The sequence below is a fragment of the Canis aureus genome, chromosome 38 (assembly GCF_053574225.1).
Source record: "Canis aureus isolate CA01 chromosome 38, VMU_Caureus_v.1.0, whole genome shotgun sequence".
Classification (NCBI taxonomy): Eukaryota; Metazoa; Chordata; class Mammalia; order Carnivora; family Canidae; genus Canis; species Canis aureus.
The window spans coordinates 10,011,449-10,035,512 of record NC_135648.1 but is presented as its reverse complement, the minus strand read 5'-3'; the positions used below and the strand labels follow the sequence as shown (position 1 = coordinate 10,035,512).

The 24,064-nt window shown below is 35.8% G+C and overlaps 2 long non-coding RNA genes across 7 annotated transcripts in view; one reads left to right on the top strand and one right to left on the bottom strand.

The window, feature by feature from the left end:
* LOC144307046 (uncharacterized) overlaps window positions 1–24,064 on the bottom strand; it is a 199,417-nt gene that overhangs the window by 46,907 nt on the left and 128,446 nt on the right. The window lies entirely within an intron of this gene.
* LOC144307049 (uncharacterized) overlaps window positions 22,800–24,064 on the top strand; it is a 70,264-nt gene continuing 68,999 nt past the window's right edge. The window contains exons 1-2 of the long non-coding RNA XR_013374017.1: window positions 22,800–22,877; window positions 23,801–23,849. This is a non-coding gene — a long non-coding RNA (uncharacterized LOC144307049). The remainder of the gene's footprint in view (window positions 22,878–23,800; window positions 23,850–24,064) is intronic.

Below are 24,064 nucleotides of genomic sequence, written 5' to 3'. Positions count from 1 at the left end.
AAACATTTGAAATGATCCTTTCAACCTTGAATGGGAATGATTTCATCTTTACTTATAAATAGGGAACAGAGTTAATCAGGCACTACTAAACAGTAAGTTCTGCTGTAACCATCAGCCAGTGTCCAAAGAACTGGGAGTTGCCTAAAAGGACCCACAGACAGACATGACGATACCGGTGAGCAAAATAAGGTGAAGACAAAACGTGAGGACCATTGGAAAGGGTATTTGGATAGAGGCACAGAAATGGCTCTCATCTTGGCACACACACCCACTGAGTCCTACCATAATCAAGTGAGAAAGCCCTTTAGCTTGCTCCTCATCACTGAGTTCATAAAACATGTAGTGCATTCCACTGCCATCTCCTTCCCACCACCATAGTGGTCTGGGCCCCACACTTCTCCTTTGAGTCTAGCCCACTGGACTCGATGTTTGCTCTGCCTTACAACATGTCCAAAAACATGGAAGAGGAAATTGGAAGCATATATAATATCTTGTTTCCATTTTGGACTATACGATCCTGAAAAACAAAGTCTATCCAAATCACAAGCAAAACAGATATGATAGGAGTCAGAAGTTAAGGAAATTCACTCTAAGTTAAGGGAACTCAGTTGCCAGACCCTAAGTCCCGGTTAGCTCGGTATTGTCTACCAGTCTCAGGACCATCCCCTCCACAGATACCTGAGTAATCACAGTATTACACGCATCTCCCTTACAGAACAAGAATATGAACATTTTTATTGTGTTTATTTTTGGATTTTTGAATATGAACAGAGGTCCAATTCGTATGACAGTAATTAAAAATAAATTTAGGATGTTTCAATCTCCCAATATAAAAGCATATCAAATATGGTTTTGACACAGGCATGCTGAAACAAAAATTATACTAAGTACTCAGAAACTTCTGTTTAAAAAAATATATATATATATATGTGTGTGTGTGTGTGTGTGTGTGTTTGGAGAAAAGGAGGTTACCTAACAGCATAGCTTGTTTTTTAATGATGATTTAATCCATTCAAAGGATCAGCCTTCTATGTAAGAATACCCAAAATTGTTCATCAGAGTTGTGGTTCATCCAGCTCAATAAACTGGCCCAGGAGCTTCAGAGATAAAGATGATGATAAAGATGATAAAGATGATAAAGATGATGGTTGCCCTTCACGTTGCCACTTTTCAATGTCATGTTTTAAATAGAAATAGATGGCATCAAGATCCCTGCCACTCTGTATCATTGTGTAGGTTGGGCGCTGCATAAAAGGGCATGGCCTGGAGGCTGAAACCTGGCCTGTGCTCAAGGACTTCACCTGGAAGAAGGGCACCTGCTTTAAATTAGATCAAAGGTGTTAAGTGAGCCAGTTGGGGGCTTGGCCATCAACAAATTTGCCTTTGAATACAACAAAATCAGGTCAAGAAATGTATTGCCAAAATCTTCCTTTAGGAAAAGAGTAATAAGGGACATTGTAAGAGTCCCATCAGAGTTAAAGAGACTTTAATGATTTAGTAGGCAGAGTTTATGAACATTATCATTTTTCACCATAGGTGGCATTAAATTACATTACCTGCTGTGTGAGAACAGTAGCTTTTACTTTGTGATAGCACCAAGAACCATTACTGAGTCAGTATCTATGGATTTCCTCCTTCTCAACTTCTCTCCCCCCTTCACTTACATCTCTCTGCTTATATTGTCCATCTGCTCTTGCCTGCTGTCTACTTTGTCCAGTAGAGCACCTAGCATATTGATCATCACTGGTTTTAAATTTCCCATCTGATAATTCCAACATTCCTGTCCTACTTGCTCTCCCTCTTCAAATCGTGTTTTTGCCTCTTGGTATGCCTTGTAATTTTTGCCTGCTAGTGAGACATAATGTACGGGACAGAGGAACTGCTGTATGTAGGCCTTAGTAACTGGGTGTGGAGGTGGGAGACAAAGTGTTCTTGTCCAGTGAGAGGTCTCAAGTCTTCTAGTGAGCCTTGCCTTTGGACTGTGAACTTTGCAAGTGTTTTTTGGCTTTCTTTTCACCTGTTCCATGGCACAGGATGGCTAGAGTTAGATATTTCCCTTCCTTGGATCAGTTAGGCTCTGGTTAGGTAGTTTCCCTTGAGGGCAGGCCTTAAGAAGAACAGAGTGTTCGAGTGTATTTCAAAATCATTCTTTTCTCCTCCACCTGCTAGATGTACTAGATTTTTTTTTGTTGTATTTATTGTGGGAACCTGGTGGAGCTTCTGCAGGTAAATTTTCTGTGACTGGATGCCCCTGCAGTTTTTAACTCTCAACATTGTCCACATCCAGCCTCCAGAAATTTGTCAATGACCATTCAGATTTTTGTTTCCCAAAGTGGTTTCTGCTTGTGAGTTTCTCCTATGAGATGCCAAGACTCCCTGTATTTGCCCATCAGTCTCTCCAACCTTGGGAATAGTGGTTTGCCTTGTGTCTTTCCCTCTCTTATGAATCCAGCAACTTACAGCCTGTTCAGCTTTTTACTTGTTATTGGGATGGAGTGTGACTTCCAAGCTTTTTATATGTAGAACCAGAAACTGGAATTCTGGATCCACTTTCTCAAAGGAAAGGATTCTAGATAGCTATGACATTCTTTCTACTTTTTGTCACATAAAATCCAGATGACAGGTTGATTCTCCAGACAGTCAATCAGAAGCAGAATGGAAATTTTATTTACTGGTACCTCAACTCAGAGGTGCAGGGATAGGACAAATATGAAATAGTAAGTGGAGGGGACTATTGAATAAAAACAACTGTGGTAGGTATTTTTCGTTGCCTCAATGAGTATGAAATTTTGGGGAAAGGGGAAAATAGCCAGAGAGTATTTCTAGGAAGTTTCCCTCATGCTGCTCAGAGGAAACCCCTGCCTTATTCCCTTTAAGAAAAACTATAGGACAAAATCAGCATTATTTTTCAAAGCCTCTTTGAAGTGACTCCTTGCAAGGAGGAAATCAAGTGGGGACTTAGAAATATTTACTAGAGTTATTCCTCTTAGCATTAGGGGCTAATAAAAAGACCTCCCAGCACAGATTGCTTGTCATCATGACATTTGAAGGTTAGGAAGCCTGAAAATATAAAAATTCAAGTTAAATTATTTGAAGGCAAAAAACTAAAGTTCTTAAAACAATGTTTTGTTGAATTTAGTGAGTGGGATTCATCTTAAAAATTATACCACAGGGATCCCTGGGTGGCACAGCGGTTTGGCGCCTGCCTTTGGCCCAGGGCGCGATCCAGGAGACCCGGGATCGAATCCCACGTCGGGCTCTCGGTGCATGGAGCCTGCTTCTCTCTCTGCCTCTCTCTCTCTCTCTCTCTCTGACTATCATAAATAAATTTAAAAAAAAAATTATACCACAAAAGGAAAAAAGAAAAGAACTGACATGTAGTAAAGAAGAGCTTCCCAAGCATAAAGCTAAAACCATAAAGGAAAACAACATATTTTGGGGAAAAAAAGTTACAATTCTCTCTACGCTTAAGCTACTATGAATAATATACAGAGTGCAATATTTGCAAAATATTGGTAGACAAAGGGTTACTATCCTTAACTCATTTAGAGAAAAGTTCTGCTACATCAACAGGAAAAAGAGGAGTACTCAATTGAAAAAAATAGGCAAAGGACACAAAGAGGCAAATTACAAAAGAAAAATAAACATATGAGTTTAAATTCAACTTTACCAGCATCACACAATGAGTTCCATTTTTGGCTATCAAATTGGCAAAGGTTAAAAACCAAAATGAATTTGCTGTGATGGTAAGATTATGGGAAACAGGCCCTCTTATACACTTGCCAGTTCAACAGTATTTCTATGTAGCAGATACGACAGTGACCAAGACAGATAGACCCAGCTCCCATGGAACTCCGGGTCATTACAAACAGGGATAGGCATTGAACAGTCAAAGCACTTGAAGGCTTTATGTACAGTTGCAGAGTAGGGTACACACACATTCCCACTCCCCACCAGACCCTGTGGCAGGGACATGGGCTAGCGAGGCTGAAATCCAACCCTTTCCGGGTGGTTGTCACAAATAAGGTATAGTTCTCATAGTTCTGTGTGAACATGTAATATTTACGCAGTAGAACATGCCCAGAGGTAGATGGGACCAGGGTCAGAGAATCGAGCACTTTTTCTCTTACTCCACATGAAAGATAAACAAAGAAACAAACAAGTAAAAAACTATTTTTGCCTCTGAAAAGGAAATTATAAATACATACAATTTAATATGAAGGTTGACCTAACATGTTGAATGTTCTAATTCTGGCATCCCATGGCAATTCTTATCTTTAAAAATGGTCTTCCTCCCACCCTCTGCTCCTAGCAATTCCCTCATCTTGTGCATCAGAGAATTTTCCTTGCTGTGACAGTCTCCAAGCATGTCCAGAAATCCTTGAACAGCAATTAAATGGTTTCCAGGCCTTGGGGGCCTTTATTTCTAACGTAGTTCAAGAGTATATTGTGAGATGGTTATTGTACTCCGGAAAATGACTCTGTCAAATGCAAAGGGATAGGAGGTCCCTGCCCTGTGTTCTGTTTTCTTCAGGAATTGTATCATGAAGGAGTTGTCAGCTCTGGTAACTGTCAAACTTGATTTCTGCCATCTGCAAAACTGAAGTGGGAAGATTTTTCCTTCCTATTATTTCCATCATTCTTTCTAAGCAGTGATGAAACTCTCCAAGAACTTAAAATTATTATTGTTCTATGGCCTATTCAGGTCTGAATATGAGGCACAGTGGTATTAAAAATTAAAGTAGAATCTCCAGGCTTTTTTCCTTCAACATACTTAGCGTGGGCAGGGAACATTTTGATGTATTCAACAAGGATGGATATATTAGCAGAGATAGTCTTCCACAAGGAAAATGGAAGTGGTTAATACGTGTGAATACTTTTAAACTGCCTACATTTTGACCCTGTAACTCTAATTGTGGAATTTATATTAAGAAAGTTAATTAACAAGGTGTTCAAAGTTTCATATAGAGACATGACCCTCTCAGTATTGTTTGTCATAGTGAAGTTTTAAACTAAAATACAGCAGCCTGAAGATTATTTAATGAAAGATGACCAGGAAATAAGATTTTTGTTTTCTCAGAGTTTGCAAATACAGAAAAATGCCCTGGGCATATTTTAAATGAAAAATTAGTTTATCAAGCAGCATGTGTCCTACATCCAAATATTTTAAAAATGTACATAAGGATGAAAATGAGCAAAAGCTTATACATAAAATATCAGTAGTAATTTTCCCTGGGTGGTAAACATAGAAATGCCATGGCTTATATTTTGAAATTTTCTATACATCATGCATTTTGTACAGGAATCATTAGGGAAAATGGATAGTCATTTTAAGTATAACTTCATAGATTTATACTATACATGCTATTTTATTTCTCAAAATGATGCAACAGATAAATGAATAGGATTTTTTTAATAACCAGAGGTTATCAGGAAATAATTGTTAAAATTTCACTCTTTCAAAAAAAAAATGTCTTTAGCTTCTTGGTAGAAAATTGCAATCTGTCTCTAGTAGTTCCTGTTATTTTCATTTAGGGAAGATAAAAGAGTTGAATTCTATCTCAGAACTTTAAGAAAGGATCCACATTTTAAAGTGTTTAAGTAAGTTATTTCCAGGTGTGCTTCTGTGATGCCCCATCCTGTAATTTCCAATGAATACTTCTGGTATTATTTCATATTTCTCAAAGAATTATCGAAATCTGTGAACCATCGTTTGCCTCACCCAGTCTTTAATGTTTCATGTGTTATCTAATGGAAGTTCTCAGGAGTACCTCTTTACAAAATGATATGGTTATTTTGAATAATTTTTAGAACATTTAAAGTACATGTTTAAATATAAATTATTTTTCATTGCAAAAGCAATTACTGTGAAGTATGGGAAAATTAGAAAATGCAGGTAAATCAAAAAGAGGAAAAGATTGAATTTCCTAAGCCCATAGCCCAGAAAGGATCGCTCTAAATAATCCCATGGTATATGTTTCCTTAGGTATTTTCACATGCACAGATTTTTATGTACACATCACACACATAAACACATATTTTTACAAAAACAGGATGAAATTATATATACATTTGTTTGGTCTTTTCACTTAAGATATGATGAGCCTTTTTCCAGGTCAATAAAAATATATCTACAACATCATTTCAAAGTATAAAATCTATTCAATTGTACAGGACTTCTCATTCATTTACTTAGTCCCGTAATGATAAAAGTTTAAGTTGTTTCTAATAGTTAACCATCCTAAAGAGCACTGCAATGGACATCCTTGTAGTTCAATCAGAATCAGTCATCTCTATTAAGATATATTTATTTTATAAATGTTGGCCATATGGTCCTGATCTAACAAAAAGCTACCAGAGAAAATTAATATTTCTCTCCTCCCCATGGGATGGACATTTTAAATCAGTGTTTCTTAAATTTGAGAAATGTGTGAATCTCCTTCAAAGGGAAACATTTCTGCAGAACCCAATGTGGACTTAACTTATTTTTATCAAGTGCTTCCTTAAGCATTCCTGAACACATTCAAACATAGAGCAGATATAAATTACTAGTCCTACAGTACTACACAGCTATAAACTCAGAACAGACTTATATCAGTAAAATTTCAGGACCTATACAGTTCAAATGAATAGTTTATTTAATATGCCAAATAGTGTTGCTTTGCTGAAATTAAATTCCATGGTACAAGTTACCTTCTAGTAAGCATACCTGGAAGGCTGTGAGTATCCTGGGATGGCTCTGCTTCCCCCCCGCTCCCCACTCTTTCAGCTTGAAGTACTAAAAAAGTCCCTTCCTGTAGGTTACCTTAATATTGGTTAGCCTTCATTTGCTAGTGACCATCATTTGAGTTCTGCTTGCCCTCATTCCCCCACCTCTGCTAGCTCAATAATAAAGCAGCCCAGTTTTGGCTTGAGTGCTATAATAAATCTAAACATAAATGTCAAGGTAGGCACTGAATTCACAAGATTAGATGACCCGGGATATGGAGGGGAAAAAGAATGCACTCAAACAAAAGTGTAAAATTTACATGTTTTTCTAGAGAACTCCCCAAATTCCAAGAATACTCTCACTGATAAAGCAAAGAAATTGGGTATCGTTTTGATTCACAACAGATGTTCTCCACCTTATGTGTGGAGGAGGAACTTCTGATTTTCTTTGGGGAGGAGGGAATGTTCTAGAATACCAGGGATTGTTAAGGAAGAAAGAAGTGGTTGCAATCTTAAACATGTTATGCATAACATACATTTAGGCACATTAATGGGCTTGACAAAATTCTGGAAACAGTTTTCCAAGGGTTCTCTGAACAATACGATTGGGACACAAGCAGATTGAGAATATATAATCTGGATTTAGACTCTCATATTTTATACTTCAAGGTATGTTCCCTAAATTCTTCCAGCTTATTTCTTCTCTCTATTTGAAACTACAAATACACTAACACCTTTCAGGTTTGTTGTGACAATGAAATGAAGTTTTACATGTAAAGAAACTGTCATGTAGTGTAAAGTCCAAACTCATTGCTGGGGCCCATGAGTCACTGTCTCTCTGATAACCATCTCCTCCCATTGTTTTTATAATTTATGCTGGAACTCATTCAAGCCTTTGAACATTCCAAACTCCTTTCTGCCTCAAGAACTTTATATGGGCTGCTCCCTTTCCCCCAGGCCATTCTTCCACCAGAATTCACAGGACAGACTCCTTTATATTCCTCCAGTCTCTGCTCAGACCAACTTTTGCCCAAATCAATCCCCTTCCCTCACAAAATGAGTCCTTCTTTGTTTTATTTTTTCTTCCCATAGAAGTTATTACTCCTTGAAATTATGTAATGTGTGTGTTTATTTGTTCCTTGTCTGTCTCCCTGTTGGTTGCACATAGGTGTCCTGAGGACAAAATAAACTTTCTTTTGTTTCCTCCCATACCTCTAACCATGACTGTGTCTTCCCACAGAAAGCACTCAAGATTTGTTGTTATGTGTGAAGTAAGGCTGTTCTCTTTTGGAAGATTGGGATCTACTGTTTCGATACCTAGATCCAGAAAAATATAAATCTTTCAGATGAATACCTATAAGATACATGAATGTCAGCTACCAATCTCTTGCATGCTTAGCTCTATGAGAAGAGCCCCGAAGAATGGAGAATATCCATGTCAAGTAGCTCAAATATGGAACATGTAAAATACTATCAGGCCAACATTACTTATTATCATATGCAGGACCCAAGCATTTTTTTTTCATTTAAATTATACTAATAAGAAGAATATAAAAAACAAGTGGGAAGAAAAAATTTGTGACCAAAAAGGCACAACCATAATGACAGTTTGATATCTTACTCCTATTTGGTTTCCCAAGTATTGGCTTAACTCACTAACAGTTTAATGAGAGACTGTTGCAGACCATCACTCAGGGACAAAGTGTCCTTACATCTTGAGGGTCTATCCTCCTCTATACTCTCGGATTTCCCTTCATTCAGCTTTCTTTTTCAAGAAAGCAAAGAGTGCGTGTTTTATATGGACCAGACTTGGAACTGTAATCTATTTATCTCTGCTCTTACTCAGTTTCTGGCACCCTGTCATCACGTGGCCCATACCTAATGCCAGGGAACCTGGAAACCATAGTCTGACTGTGTGACTAAAAAGACAATAATGTAGATTTGGGGAGCAATACAGGCTCTGTCTCAGGATTAAAAGATCACTGTAATAGTATTTAATAGAACTATAAATCCAAAGATAAATTCTGTCTGAGAGAGGTTCCTGTCACACCAGTGATAAACATGTCAAATCACCAGTTCATTTCCATAATAAGAAAAGGAACATGCAACGAAATTGCTTTCTTTTTTTTTCTTTTTTTATTTTTTATTTATTTATGATAGTCACAGAGAGAGAGAGAGGCAGAGACACAGGCAGAGGGAGAAGCAGGCTCCATGCACCGGGAGCCTGATGTGGGATTCGATCCCGGGTCTCCAGGATCGCGCCCTGGGCCAAAGGCAAGCACCAAACCGCTGCGCCACCCAGGGATCCCCGAAATTGCTTTCATTTAATCTTTGCTCAAGTACAACCATCAAAGGCATTGACATGCTGTATATTCGCTTTTGGGTCAGTTGTGTCCTGTGTGATGCTGAAGCACAAATACTATCATTACAGCTCCTGAGATGACAGTATGTTATGGCTGGTGATAGTCTCCTAGATCAATCTAGCAGAGCTTTTATAATATTACCCCCCCACACAACCACCCCCCCCCCCCCCACACACACACTCTGCTTTGAGCAATCATTTTCATTTACAGTAGAGTTAAGATACCTTTTAAGGAAAATTCTGAAAATGTTCATGAGCAATTAATTTTCAAACTCTTGTATATACGATATTTTTCTCTTACTTTCACATATGAAAGATCCATGGGCTGTGAATATAAGCTTCCTATCACAAAATTTCCCCTTCAAAAATTGTAAACATGGCAGAGAAGTTAGAAATCAGCCTGATTTTTTTTTTTGTTAATTCGTGCTGTCTTATATTTTTACCCAAATAACACATGAATTCTTTTTTTAAGAATTAATTTTGCCAAGAATGTGTTGAGGCTTTTGAGTTTCATAAGCAAACATGCTCTAGCTCCACAAAATTTTCTCTAGTTATATTGTTCCTTTTGTTCCAGTTATTTTGATTTCTTGTCCTGGAATGCCCACAATCCTTACATTTAGATGCCTTTCTCTGGCCTTCGTATCTTTTATACACTTTCATCACTTTACCTGTTTTTCCTTTTCCTTCCTATTTCTGGAAAGCCTCTCACATTGATTTGATGCCTGTTTTCATGGGACTATGGAAAATAAAGACACAACAGAGCACAGAGAGTACAATGTAATGTGAACTGCGATAGAACTCTGTCTCATACCGAGCAGAACCAGAACTGTGGGAATATTTAATTCCTCCTAAACTACCAGTCTGAGAAGACTTTAGAAAGAATGCACTAGTGGCAGAGATCAGAAGGATAAGTAAATTTTCATCAGTTGAACAAGGAGCAAAGGTTAGTTTAGGCAGAAGAATGAGCCTTCTTGTGGGTGTCCTGTGTCATTGCATAATGTGATGTTTTCAGGGGTCAGAGGGAGGTCCACTGAGATTGAAGCATAAACTGTAGAGAAGCCATGGGGAAGGAAGCTATAATGAGGTATGAGGCTAGACTATGATCCAGATTGTGATATGCTGGTGTAGTGGAGTTGAAGTAAGGCAGTGGGTAAAAGCTATCAGAGAGAGAAAGAAGATTCCAGCATTCTAGCTTAGAAAATGGGTTGGGTGTTTTCTACATTAATGAAGATAAATAAAGATAGAGGAACATATTTGCTGGAAGATAATTGGTCCAGTCTCAAAGGGGTAAGTTTGAATGTCTGAAGGCATTTGGGTAACATTGTCAATATGCATCTAGAACTATGAGCAGTGAACCAAGAAGAGCAAGGAGGACCAAGATATGGATTTTCGAGCATATATGGTAGTTATATATCATGTGTTTGAGATTACCCAGAGTAAGCATTTAGAGTGGGAAAAGAACTAGTGTGGAACCACTCAAAAATACAGAAGGCAAAAAGGAAAAGTTCCTGAAGGAGAAAGTGGTCAATGGCGCAAGTGCCTCAGAGTAATCAAGGGAGAGGATGAAAGCTGTCATATCCCCAACTTGCCAAATAGATGTGACAGTATCAACAGCTCCTGATGTTTGCAGAAGCCCAAGCACATTGGGCAGAGCCACGAAGAGGAGGTGAGGAAGAGAAGACAGTGTAGCTCGTCCTTACCCATAACAAAGCCCATCACATTTTCCCTGATGTATCACCACAACTCCAAAACACGGAGTATTTTTACTTCCAGCAAAGTGTTTGCATAAGGGCTACTATCACTTTTTGTTGATGAACCACAGTGCTGCCCACAAGGGAATGAAGCTGCTCATTTCCCCAGGTCCATCCATGCATTCAGACTTCTGCCTGGATATCATGTTAAACCTACAGCTCCAATTACAGCAGAGAAGCACAATGGTGTGTTTCAAATGCAGTACCTAAGGTTTTAGAAAAACACCAATAGAGACTACTTTGCAAAACACTTTATGCAAAAATGGACTAATACTGTAGCAGGTCCCCTGGGGGTCATGGCCTCCAAAGGGCATTCTTTTGCTTTCATTCTATCTCCATATTTCCACTTTCATTCCCATTTCTTTGCCTGATTTCCAGACTCTATTGGGCTTGTTCCAGCATTCAGCAATGACTCAGAGTTTCTAAGGAGCTGCTGATCCACCAGAGATGCAGAGGTACAAATCCACATCAAGCCATACAACCTTTTTTTCCCCAATCTCTTCTACACGTTACTTCTCCATTCTCCAATACAGCCCTTAGAGATTTCTCACAACTTCTCATTTTCAAGAATTTTCCCCATTAATTTTAGTTGTCAAGATATAAGAGTTTCAAGTATAAAAATCTCCTTCTCCCATGCACTCCCCCCCTCCCCCACCACCACCATGAACTACAATCCATAGCTCAGGTAAATTGCTCTGTAGGAAAGATATTTGTCTCCATTTATTTTGTCTTTTTATTGACTTTATGTCTTTTAAGTCTTGAATAATGCTCATTGAGAAAATTGGAAAATACTTTTAGAAAGCAAGAGGAAAAGAAATCTACAGAGCAGAAACCCACAAATTATTTTTTTTTTTAATTTTGATGTGGGACTTTCAAATTTGGCTTTTAACCTGCAAATAGTGTACAAAGAGAAAAATGTACATATACATTTAGCTTTTTAAAATTAAAAGGAATATGCACAGATCAATTACCAACAATACAAAAAGTATACATTGAAAGTAAACATTTTTCTCCTATCCAACACCCCTACTCCTGTTTCCCAGAGGCAACTATTGTTTGTACTTGGGTCTGTGGCTCACACAATGTTCCCTGGCATACAGAAGTATAGTATAGTCACTTTTAAATAAGCTTACTCTCATACTATGCATACAATTTTATCTGCCTTTTCACTTAGTTTTTAAATTTTCTCTTAAATATTTTCAGAAAAAAATTGACTTTTATCAATTGCATATTATTTATTCATTCATCCAAAAATATTTATTGACCATCTATTATGTCACATGTATTGTTCCTTCCACTTGTAATATTACTGTGAGCAAAACGGGAACAATTGCTACCTCCTGCTAGGGATAGCAGGAATCCCTAATTGCACATTTTAGGGTGTTTCCAACTTTCCACATCGTAAGTATAAATCTTTGTGTGTTTATAATTATTTACTTAGGATCTATCTCTAGAAATTTTTTTTTTGCATAAATAGTTTGGACCTTTTTAAGTTTTTTTTTTTTAACAATTTGAAAATTATTTTTATTTAGCATCTTTGATGAATCTGCAACCAATGCTTCCACTTGACCTAAGGATGGAGCCCCTAATGTCCAGCTTCCCTCCTCAGTTCTTCCACTATTCGCTCCCATTCCGTCCTTAAGCTTTTTTTTTTTTACAAAAATACCAAATTACCTTCCAAAAGGCTTATAGAATTTATATCACATATTACAAATAAGCATGCATGACCATTTCAATAGTCTCTGACAAACAGTATCTTCCTCTTATCAATTAGGATGAAATTCACCTTTGACCAAGCTAGCAGAATAGAAGTGTACAGGCCATTCTAGATGTGTAACTAAAAAAACTCAACCAACCAACCAACCAAAACCTGTTAGTGTTCAGCCTCAGTACATTTGTATTCAATGTTAGAAATCTAAACCTTCTCTTAATCATCATTTCTCAAGAGCATCCCTAAAAACTTCAGATACTCCTTATATACAAAGACTATTAAAAAATAATAAAAATAAAGTAAGAAGAAGGAAACAAAATATCTCAGCCAAAATTAAGTCATTCTCATATTTTGGGAAAAATAGAAACCTGGCTGACTCCTACAAGCAGTGATTCATTAATACTAATTGGTGCTTTTTTTCCATGCAAGGGAGAAAATGGTTTCAGATCCTAATCAGTCCTCATTACAGTAACAGCAGGCTGCATTTAATCTGCTACTCAACTTTTCAGTTACAGAATCAGTTGACCTATAATTAAAAGACATTTAGGTCTTGGGGGAAAGAAAAACAATTCATAATGACAAACAGATAGCAATGATTTAAAACCCTGCCTCGCCCCCGTCTGCCCACCTTTGAATCCTGTTGTCAACCTGATTCAAATCTGTTCAGGGAAATGGAAAAATTATTTCTTCCCCACTCTAAAGTTAAAGTAGAAAAATAAGCATGTGGTGTTCAGAATTGCACACATATCCAACTGTGGTATACTGGAATTACACTTTTTATATTTAATATCAAATTTTTCTTACGTACAAAAGTAGTACATATTTATATTAGACTTTCTAAAAAACATTAAAGATATAAAAAGAAGTTAAAAATCTTGCCACAGGAGATAACCACTATTAACAGTCCTTTGTGTTTCGTTTCACTCTCCTCTCTATATTTACACTTATTTTTAGTAAACATATACATGTAGTTTTGTTGATGGATAGAAAATTGACCAGAGACAGGGCTGAGAGTTGATCTAAGCATATAGGCTCTCTTTCAGCCAGATTGCCTGGAACAGAATCCTGCCTGTTCCTCTTTCTACATTTGTGCCTTGGGGCAAGTTACTCAACATCTGGAAGCCTCAGTTTCCTTACCTCCACAACGGTGCTAAAAATAGCATATACTTCTTGAGGTAATTTTTGAGATCAAATAAGTGTATGACATGTAATAAGTATTCAATAAATGTCAGTTAGTAAACCTTTTTAACCTATTTTTCCCATTTAAACTTATTGTCTCTGTAACTAAAAAGTGTCAAAAACCTCATCTTAAATAGTTCTATGATATTTTATTACCTGGGTGTACTATGTTCCAGAATTCTCTTATTATTGGGCATTGAGATAGCTTCCTATTTTCTACCATTGCGAATAATACTGTTGTCAACTCCTTTTGCTATTATCTCTGATTATTTATAAGGAGACTTGTTTAGATTTTTAAATACTGAGTCAAAAGCACTAAACTTTTAAAGCTCCTTGGCACATAGTCTCTCAATTGACTCTCAAAAGTTTGCAAGGCTTCCCTCCCTTCCTCAAGAAGGGCATGGCTATCTCCGGTCAATGACACATTTACCAACATGGGTTACTCTCATATTTTCAAAATTTGTTTTAAAGATTTTATTTTTTTTATTCATGAGAGACAGAGAGAGAGGCAGAGACATAAGTAGAGAGAGAAGCAGGATCCCTGTGGGGAGCCCAATGCAGGACTTGATCCCATGACTTGAGGATCATGACCTGAGCCAAAGACAGACGCTCAACTACTGAGCCATCCAAGTGTCCTATATTCTCAAAATTTTAATTGATTGGATATGTGAGAAAATGAATCTCACTGTTCATTCAATTGGAAGTTATTATATTAAAGAAGCTGAACATTTCAAGTAACATTGAAGTCCATTTCTATCAATTATTTTGTGAATTGTTCATTCATGTTTTTTGCCCAATGTGTGTGGGGGAAGGTACTATGCCTTAACCTATTGATTGGATTTTAAAGAATACTTCTATTTTTAAATTAAATATTATAAATAGTTCTTTTTGTACTTTTTGTCTTTAAACTTTGATTTTGGTCTTTTTGAAGTACTGAATTTTAAATTTTCAGGCAGTTCAAACCTTCCATTTTTTCTTTCCTGGTTTCTCATTATTTTACATATTTAATATTTAGATAGTATTTTTCATCAAACTTTTTAAACCACTCATCAAAAACAATATGCTGTGTTGATTTGTATCTCATAATAAGTATAACAATGACAAAATTCTCATTTTATTTTATTTTTTTTTAATATTTTATTTTTTTATTTATTTATGAGAGACACACAGAGAGAGGCAGAAATAGGCAGAGGGAGAAGTAGGCTCCCTGCAGGAAGCCTGATGCCAGACTCAATCCCAGGACGCCAGGATCGTGACCTGAGCTGAAGGCAAATGCTCAACCACTGACCCAGGTGTCCAGAAATTCTCATTTTAATATAAACAAGAAATATTTTTTAGTAAGTGGATCCTTGCCAAGACTGATCCAGAATTTCTCTGATCACATATCTTCAGGCTGTAGACACATGATGGCAGCTAATTTGAATAAATTATGCCAATTGCCAAAGATGAATTTCTCTTTTGAGAATTTTTACAATAAAGAGTTCTAGGGATTTATTTTTCTAATAATCCTGGGTATGAAGTTGATGAATATATGATTTAGAACAGACTGTGAATCAAAGAATAACCTAGATTAAAAACAAAGATCAACAAAAAAAAAAAAAAAAAAAAACAAAGTCTACTTGTGAGCACCCATAAATTTGCAGTAGCTTCATGGAATGAGGTGCTTAGTATAAGTACTTTGAGGCTTAGCAAGAGCTCAATGGGAAAAAGGACAGTGACTGGCTGACTTGTAAAGTCTGTCTGGAGGTGTGAGTAAAAGAGCAATGTGTGTGCAGAATGGATGCCCTAGAATTGGTTTCCCTGAGGGTCTGTTCTATTTCTATGACTTTATAAAGAAAGTTGTTTTGTTTTATTTTTAATGAACTCATGCTTTTAAAAATCCTAGTCAAAGCCAACCAAACAAACAAATAAAAATTTCTCAGGGAGCTATAATCATCTCCTACCAGCACTGGAATACTCAAAATGTGCCTTTTAGAGAGGAACACACTTCACTAAGCCTCCTTATGAATTCTTTTCAGGTTTTATTAAAATACGATCTCCTTTACTTGGAGTGCTAACCTGTGTCAAATTGCCAATTGCAGTTTCCCAATTGACTTTAGTAGCTGTTTAAGGGGTTGTTAGATTATAGATCCTATTTCAAAATGATTCTATGTGGGTCTAGGATACATCTACTTAAAAAACAGGTATGAACACATCTCTGAATTAAGGGGAGTCAGGAAAAAAAGACTAGTGTTGAAAGGAGCCTTGAAATCATCAAGTCCAGCCAACTCAGGTGATGCTGAGGCCATTTTTACAATACCTCCACCAGGTAATGGTTTCACTGAGGCTTGAACACTACCATTCATGGGAGCTCTTATGCTGTCAGGAAACTTGGATTTGTTTAGCATCTGCCAATTTTCAGGTATTATGGCTAGATGCCTTAAACAGCAACCCTGCAAAGGTGATTTTCCCCTTTATTTACAGATGGGAAAATCAGAGAAAGTGGTTAAACAAATGAACCAGGATTTGAAATCAGATATATATGTAATTTTCTTTCTATGATGTCATAAGTCTTAGCCTTACCACAAACCCAAACCTCAAAATTTATGAAATAGACCTACTTGTTTAAGTACTTCTTTTAATAAATCAAAATAAATTTCACTAATTTGAATAAACTAAAGGGTAAATCAAGAGTGTTTCATAAAAAGTATCATTTTCCCCCTTTAGAAGCTCAGGGTGTGTCTCTATTTTACTTCTCAATATTCTCATTTGATCTATTAACACTGTAGCCAAACTGAAATCTTAATTTGCTTACTTTAATGACTAGTCTAGATAATCTGAGTTGCTATTATGATTGCCTACATAAAAGTTCCTAAAAGATTTTAAAAGCTTTTTGAACTTTTAAATAAATGAAACATGTTTAAAACTCACCTCAATACTATTCTTTTAATTAATTACCATGGAAAATTCTATGAAGACACAGAATAAATCAGTTTTTTACTGTTTCTTCACAAAGTAGAAATTAAATATTTTCCATCCCAGTTTAGCTGATAAATGCATTCTATGACATGCCCACGTGGTTTGTCCCTCTCTTTTACATTTTCTGAAATATTATAGTTTGGCCCATAGTTAGATATGAGCAGAAGGAAACTGGGCAGTAAGGCTTGTAATCACCAGTTCTAAAATGTAACTGCTTATCTGTAGTTAGCAAATGAAGACTTCCTACAAGTTATTTAGGCCAAGATTTGCCAAGTTTAGAACCACTCAAATTTTGTTGGTTTTAAGTTCTGAACCAAACTTTAGTCACTGGGTTTATATGGTTTTTTCTCTCCTACTATTGGCAAAATAGGACTTTCTGTTTCTAAGAAAATCAGTAATAAAAATCTTCTTGGACATTTAAATTGCTTTACAAAACATTTTGATGAGTTAAGTACAAATGAAAAAGAAACATAAGGCTTACATTTCCCTTAAACACACAAGGGATTGTAAATAAAGGGAAAATGTTCATGGAAACATGTTTGGGAATATGCTCAAACTTTGAAAAATAGTTGGGGACATTAGATGAGCCCAAGTGCAGCTGGGTCTTGCTCATCCATGACTCTTTTTTAAAGGTAATGAATTATAAATAAAAACATATATTAATAATTCACATAAGGATGATAGCAGTGGAAGAGAAAAATCCCTCTGCATTAGTCATACAGCTGGAAAAATTCTAAGACAGACTTGAAAAAATAAAACATGAGAAAACTGCAAAGTTTCATCTCTCACATAACACAGATGCTTTTCCTATAAAACAAAACAGAATTACAAAATCCAGATGATTAAAATGTTGAGGATTAACTGGGTATCAGGTATGATTGTCAAATTGAATTGGCTCCTATTCTCAAGTGTCCCTATCTGTACACGAGAACTTTTCTCATTGAAATATATGAGAGTTAACACACACAAACACACGCACGCACGCACACACACATTTATATCCAGACTTTAAGATCTTTAGGGAAAATACAATTAAAAATTCTCAAAATGTACCTGTGTTATTAAAAAAGTAATAAAGAAAATGATGTCTGGATCTTATCCACAGATGTTTTTCACACTTGAGTCAATGCAGGATTCATGCTTTCATGCAACTGTAGGCTTGTTAACTTATAAAGATCAATGAGATCAAAAGATCACATTGGTGATTCTTAAATCAGGATTCCAAGTCCATAGGCTGCAGGGATTTGGAGTGACCTATACTTTTGAGAGGTCTATAAGGGAATTCAGTGAATCAGTATTATCAAATATCATGTACAAAAGCTCCTTCAAGTTCCTTCCTACAATAAAACACAGCCTTACTAACTGGCACGTATGTGGCTCATTCACTCTTGCCTTCACTACCTCAATATATAATTATTGTACACTTACTACGGGTGCTAAGCACAATGTGAGCTAGGCACTACAAAAATACAGAGTATGTTCCCTGTGGTATAATAAAAAATACATTTGGTCTTTGTCCCCAGTTCTTGACCCAGAGTTCCTAAAACCCTTGGAATTTCCTGAGAGATAGAAATACCTTTAATTATTCATAACAAGCTCCTGTTTATCATACCTGAGTTTATGCTGAAGGTGACTCACGGTGGGCTCCTAAAGAGTTTCCAGGGAGGGGCTGGCCACCCTATAAATAATACCAAGCACCTGATTGGAGGTTGGATAAAAACTGAAATAATAAGGCTCAAGGAGCCTCCATGATAGTGAACACATCAATGTGCTGGAAGAGTAGCATGCCTGGAGAAGGCAAAGAAGCTCTGTCCCCAGCACCATCTTTCTCTTGGCTGTATCTTTTATGATAAAATTGTAATCATAAGTTTAGAACTTTTGGTGAGTTTCATGAATGGTTCTAGAGAAGAGGGGTCATGAGTTCCTTTGACTTTGTAGTCAGGGCAATTGGTCAGAATTACAAATAGCTGGAGGATCCAGAACTTGTAGTTGGTGTCTCAAAGGGGGACAGTCTTATAGTGCTGAGCCCCTTAATTGTGGGGTCTATGCTAACTCCAGGTAGCTGTATACAACATAGTATTATTTTCAGAATTGAACTGATTTGTTGGACACCAAATTGGTGTCCAAAAATTGTCTTTGGAGAGTTTCCAGCTTAGTGGAAGAAATTACTAGATGAAATTAATTTTTTTGTTCTGAAAATCAAAACTTGCCCAAATAGTCTCTGGTTGAAACAAAAAGCTTAAATAATACCAAACAATCATGAGAGATGAACAAGAAGGAATAAAGAAGGACAGATCCAGAAGGATTCACAAGGAAATTCAATCTAACTTTTACAGAACAGAACATCTCAATTCTACTTAACTATTCCAAAGGACAGAAAAAGAGGAAAATCTTCCAAATTCATTTTATAGAATGAAAAGAAAATTGATTTCAAAAATATGACAAAGATTGGATTAAAAAAGAAAACTAAAAAACAATATCATGTATGACTATCAATGCAAAAACCTAACAATAATATTAGCACACAGCAACAAGGAATACATCAGAAATAATGCTTCATAATCTAGGAGGGTTCACTCCAGGAAAGCAAGGATGATTTGAAATCAGAAAATCCATTAGTGTAATCTGTTACACCAATAGAGATGGAGATCACATCATTCAATGAAGAAAAGGCATTTCACAAAAATTCAGTACTCATTCATGTTAAAAACACCCAATTATTTCTCTATATATCAATGCAAAATACATAATGACTTTAACATGAACACTCATTTATGGTTTAAAAATATCCAATTATATACACAAATGCAATTCATTTATGGTTTAAAAATATCCAATTATATACACAAATGCAATATATATAATATATTCATATAAATGGAAGATCTATGAATTTAACATGAATGAGTTTATTTGTGTGTGGGTTTGTGTGTATTTCAGTCCAAAGACTAGCATCTTATTTAATACAAAAACACTAGAGCCTTTGCCAAGAAAGTTAGGAAAAGATAAGGATGTCTATTACATTGATTTCTATTTAATGTTGTGTAGATGTAATGGCCAATGCAAACAGACAAAAGAAGGCAGTGCTAAGCATAAGGACTAGACAAGAAGAAAAACAATTATTTCTGCTTCTAGGTGCCATGACTACACACATCTGGAGAACCTAAATCACTTGAAAATGAATGCAAACTAAATAATCTAGTAAATCAGAGAGTTATAAAATTAGAGAAATCAATAGCCTCCATAGATTAAAACAAACATGAAAGACGATATAATGGAAGAGAAGCTCCATTTGTAATAGTAAAAATAAGAAAAAATAAGATACTTAGGCATAAACTTAACAAGAAAGACTCACATTTTATATAGTTAATACACTATAAAGTACTAGGAAGAACATAAATTAGACTTGAAGAAATGGAAGGATTAAATATAGTCTTGAATCATAATATGCATCATAAAGACAGAAATTCTTCCTAAATTTAAAATTAACACAACTTTAATAAACACACTGTCAAGTTTTTTCCCTTCCTTGGGGCTAGAAAAATAAAATATAAAGTTTATTAGAAAGAATAAAAAACAAGAATGGTTAGGAAATCCCTACCAAAAAAAAAAAAAAAAAAAGAAAGAAAGAAACGAAGACTAGCTCAATCAAATACGAAGGTATACTACAGAACCTTCATAGTGAAAATAGCGTGCTATTGGTACCTAACTACACAGACCAGTGGAATGGATAGAACAATACATTGGTCCAATTGTACATACCAGGTTATTATATGATAAAGTCACCATCGCAAATTACTGATTATAAGGTACTTTATATAAACTGTGTTGGGATAACTGGATAGTCACATGGGAAAAATAAAATTAGATTCTTCTTTTTTTAAAAAAAAAAAGAAGGAAAAACATTTTTTTTTATCTGTAGCATAGTTCTAATTGGGTTAAGTGATATCACTATTGACCTTAAAAACCATAAAGGCTTTAAGTGTTTCTTGTGCACAATAGATCCTCTAAGATGATTCTGGCCGTTATGTGGGAGTAAAGAAAGAGTAAAAGAAAACAAAATGGAGAGTACTACACTAATCCATTTGAGAGCGATGCAGTATAAAGGGAATCAGAAGAGGAAAAAAAAGAGGTCAGAGCCAAAAGGATTTGATGTGAGTTTCTTCAGGATAATAGTATTTATATTGCAGGATTTTTTGATATTTAAGTAAGCTAATGCTTGCAAAATTCTAGTATTATGATCCATAAATGGCAGTCTTACTGTTGGATTCTAGTTCCTCTGAAATACCCAAATGATCTGTGTATATGACTCCCAATGGATTAGCCTAATATAAATGTGTATTAGCACCAGGGTGGCTCAGTGGGTTAAGTGTCTGCCTTTGGCTCAGGTAATGATCCCTGGGTCATGAGATGGAGTCCCACGTGGCATGGGGCTCCCTGCTCAGTGGGGAGCCTACTTCTCCCTCTGCCTCTGCAGCTCCCCCTGCTTGTCACTGCCAAATAAATAAATAAAATATTTTTAAAAAATAAATATATTTTTCTTTACTTTTTGAAAAATCAGTTTACTTAGATCCCCTTACGATTTTTTTTTAGTTTGGTTTTTTTAAATGAACTTTTAAAATTTTTATTACTGATTTAGATTTACAGGAGAATTCCAAAAATAGTACACAGGGTTCCTATGTATACTCCGCAACCTGTTTTGTTTATTGTTAACATTTTACATTGTTGTGCATTTATTACAATTAATGAATCCATATTAACACATCATTATTAACTGAAGTCTATTAACTTTATTCAGCTTTCCTTTGTTTGGCGTAATGTTGTTCTTTTCTATTCCAGGATCCTAGGCTACTACGTTATATTGAGTTGTCATATCTCTCCAGGCTCTTGGAGTTTCTGAGACTTTCCTTGCTTTTACAACCTTGACAATTTTGAGAAGTACTGGTCAGATATTTGGAGAATGTCTCAATCAGAATTTGTCTGATGGTTTTCTCAGGCTAAGCCTGAGGCTATGTGGTTTAGGGAGGAAGACCACAGAGGTGAAGTGCCATTTTCATTACAGCATATCAAGGATACATATTATTAATATAACTTGTCACTGTTGATATTAACTTTGACCACCTGGCTGAAGGAAAGTGTCAGGTTTCTTCACTGTAGTCTTTTTTTTCCTCCTTTTCATTCTGTTCTTTTAGAAAAAATGCACTAGGTTCAACCCATACTTAAAAAGTGAGGAATTAAATTGCACCTCCTCGGGGTCAAAGTAGCTATATAAATTATTTAGAATTATTGTATATGGGAAACTCATTTAGTCTCTCCAATTTTGTATTTCTTCAATCATTTATATCAACACAGATATTTGGTTTATGCCTTGGATTGGAATTCAATATTTTTTTTTTATTATGTTGCTTAAATTGTTTCACTGGCAACTCTATCACTTGTGGTCCTTTGAAACACCCCTGTCATTGTAGGATTTTTTTTTTGGCACTTCCTTATTTTTTGGCCCTATTAGATGCTCCAGACTTGTCTTGTATATTTCCTGCCCCAGTTCTAGAATCAGTCATTTCACCATGGAATTCTGGTCCCTTTCACTGGAGAATGCTATTAGAAAAGAATACACAGTTGCTAGCTGGTGTGCTACTTGCTACTAAGGTGTCATTGCTTCTAGGTTCTCACTGCTGATACTGTCAGAAAATATACGGGTATATATACCAACCTGTATGTAGACACACATCTATAAAAACTTCTATGTGTAAGCATTTGTATCTACTTTAAGCTAATATAAGTTCATATGACATCTCCAACTTTAATCCATTGCCACATGGATGATTCTAATCTCATTCCTTTGTTTATTTTTATGGTCATATTCCAACAGTGAGAAATCTGGCTCCTACCATCTGTCAACCAGTTAATAAACTATTCAATTACAAGTATTCATGCAAAATAGTATTAGAACTCTTCATTTTTCCTCCATGGAATATAATTTTATTAGCTAGAGTACAATGCTTTATACAGTTTCTTTTGCCCTATTTTTATGGACTCTACATCTTTTTTCCCCACCCCCTTCTGTTGAGTTAGTTTTATACATTTATAATACAATTAGATTGTTTCATCACATTCTCCAATCCGATGTTGGATTCCACCAACCTATCAAATGATTCTTTGAGAATCTGCATACACTACCTTAGAAGAGCCCTTACATTTTACACAGGTTTAAAGCTTGTCATTAATTTTGAAAAGTTTTCAGCCATTATTATATCAAATATATATTTTTTTCTGTTCTATCTTCTTTTGCTATTTTAGCAATAGAGGTTATGCGTTTGAATTGAAAGTCTTGGATGTTCTATTTTTCCTTTCTTTCCCTTGTTTTTTTCTTTCTTGTATTTTAATTTGGGTATTATCTATAGGCTTATCTTCAAGGTCACTGATTCTTTGATTATGTACAGTCTATTTATGAGCTCATCAAAGGCATTCTTCATTTCTGCTAAAATGTTCTGATTTCTTGCATATCCTTTTGATTTTTTCCTTACAGTTTCCACCTTTCTGCTTCATTGCTTATCTGTTCTTGCATATTATCAACTTTTTCCATTAGATCCTTCACCATATTAATATTATTTTACTACAGTCTTGAAAACTGCTACATCTGTTTCCTATCCTAGTATGGTTATGATGCTTGCTTTCTCTTCAGATTGATTATTTTTCTTCTTTTGGCATGATTACATATATTTTTTTGAGAGCTGGATATATTGTATCAAGTAATGGGGACTGTTGCTAACAGGCCCTTAGTGTGAGGATTTATGTTAATCTGGGTAGGAGTTGGGCTATGCCTAGTGTTTGCTGAAGCTTCCAGAGGTTTTGTATTTTTCTAATGTCCTTGTTGTAGTCTTCTCTCTTGATTTTGGGCTTCCCTAAATACTCCTCTTCAGAGAAGAATCTGTATCTTGCAGCCATTTCAGCTATAACTGACTGTATTTGACTGCAGTTCTGTTGGGCTAGTGGTAATATATGGGATAGGAAAAGTATGACATAGTTTTATGATCAGGTCTCAGTCTATTGGTAGATTTTATCACAGATTGTGACAACAGTCTGCACAAATGTTACCTAATGATATATTTTTTTTCTTTTTCCATTTAGGTGAGAGACAGATGATGAAGTCTGAACGGGAAGGATGCCCTTCAATAAGGTAGAGTAAGATTCTACTAAAGTCCTGTCCTCTAAAGACTTAGCCCATTCTCATGGAGAACTCTCTGAGCATATCTACAAAATTACGCTTTCCTTTCTATGGGAGGATCTTTCTCAAATCTTCAATATGAGAATGTGGTATGAGTTCCTGGACTTTTAAGCCACAACAGTGATGAATTTAACAATTCATCAAAATTACTATTTAAGTATTCCTAC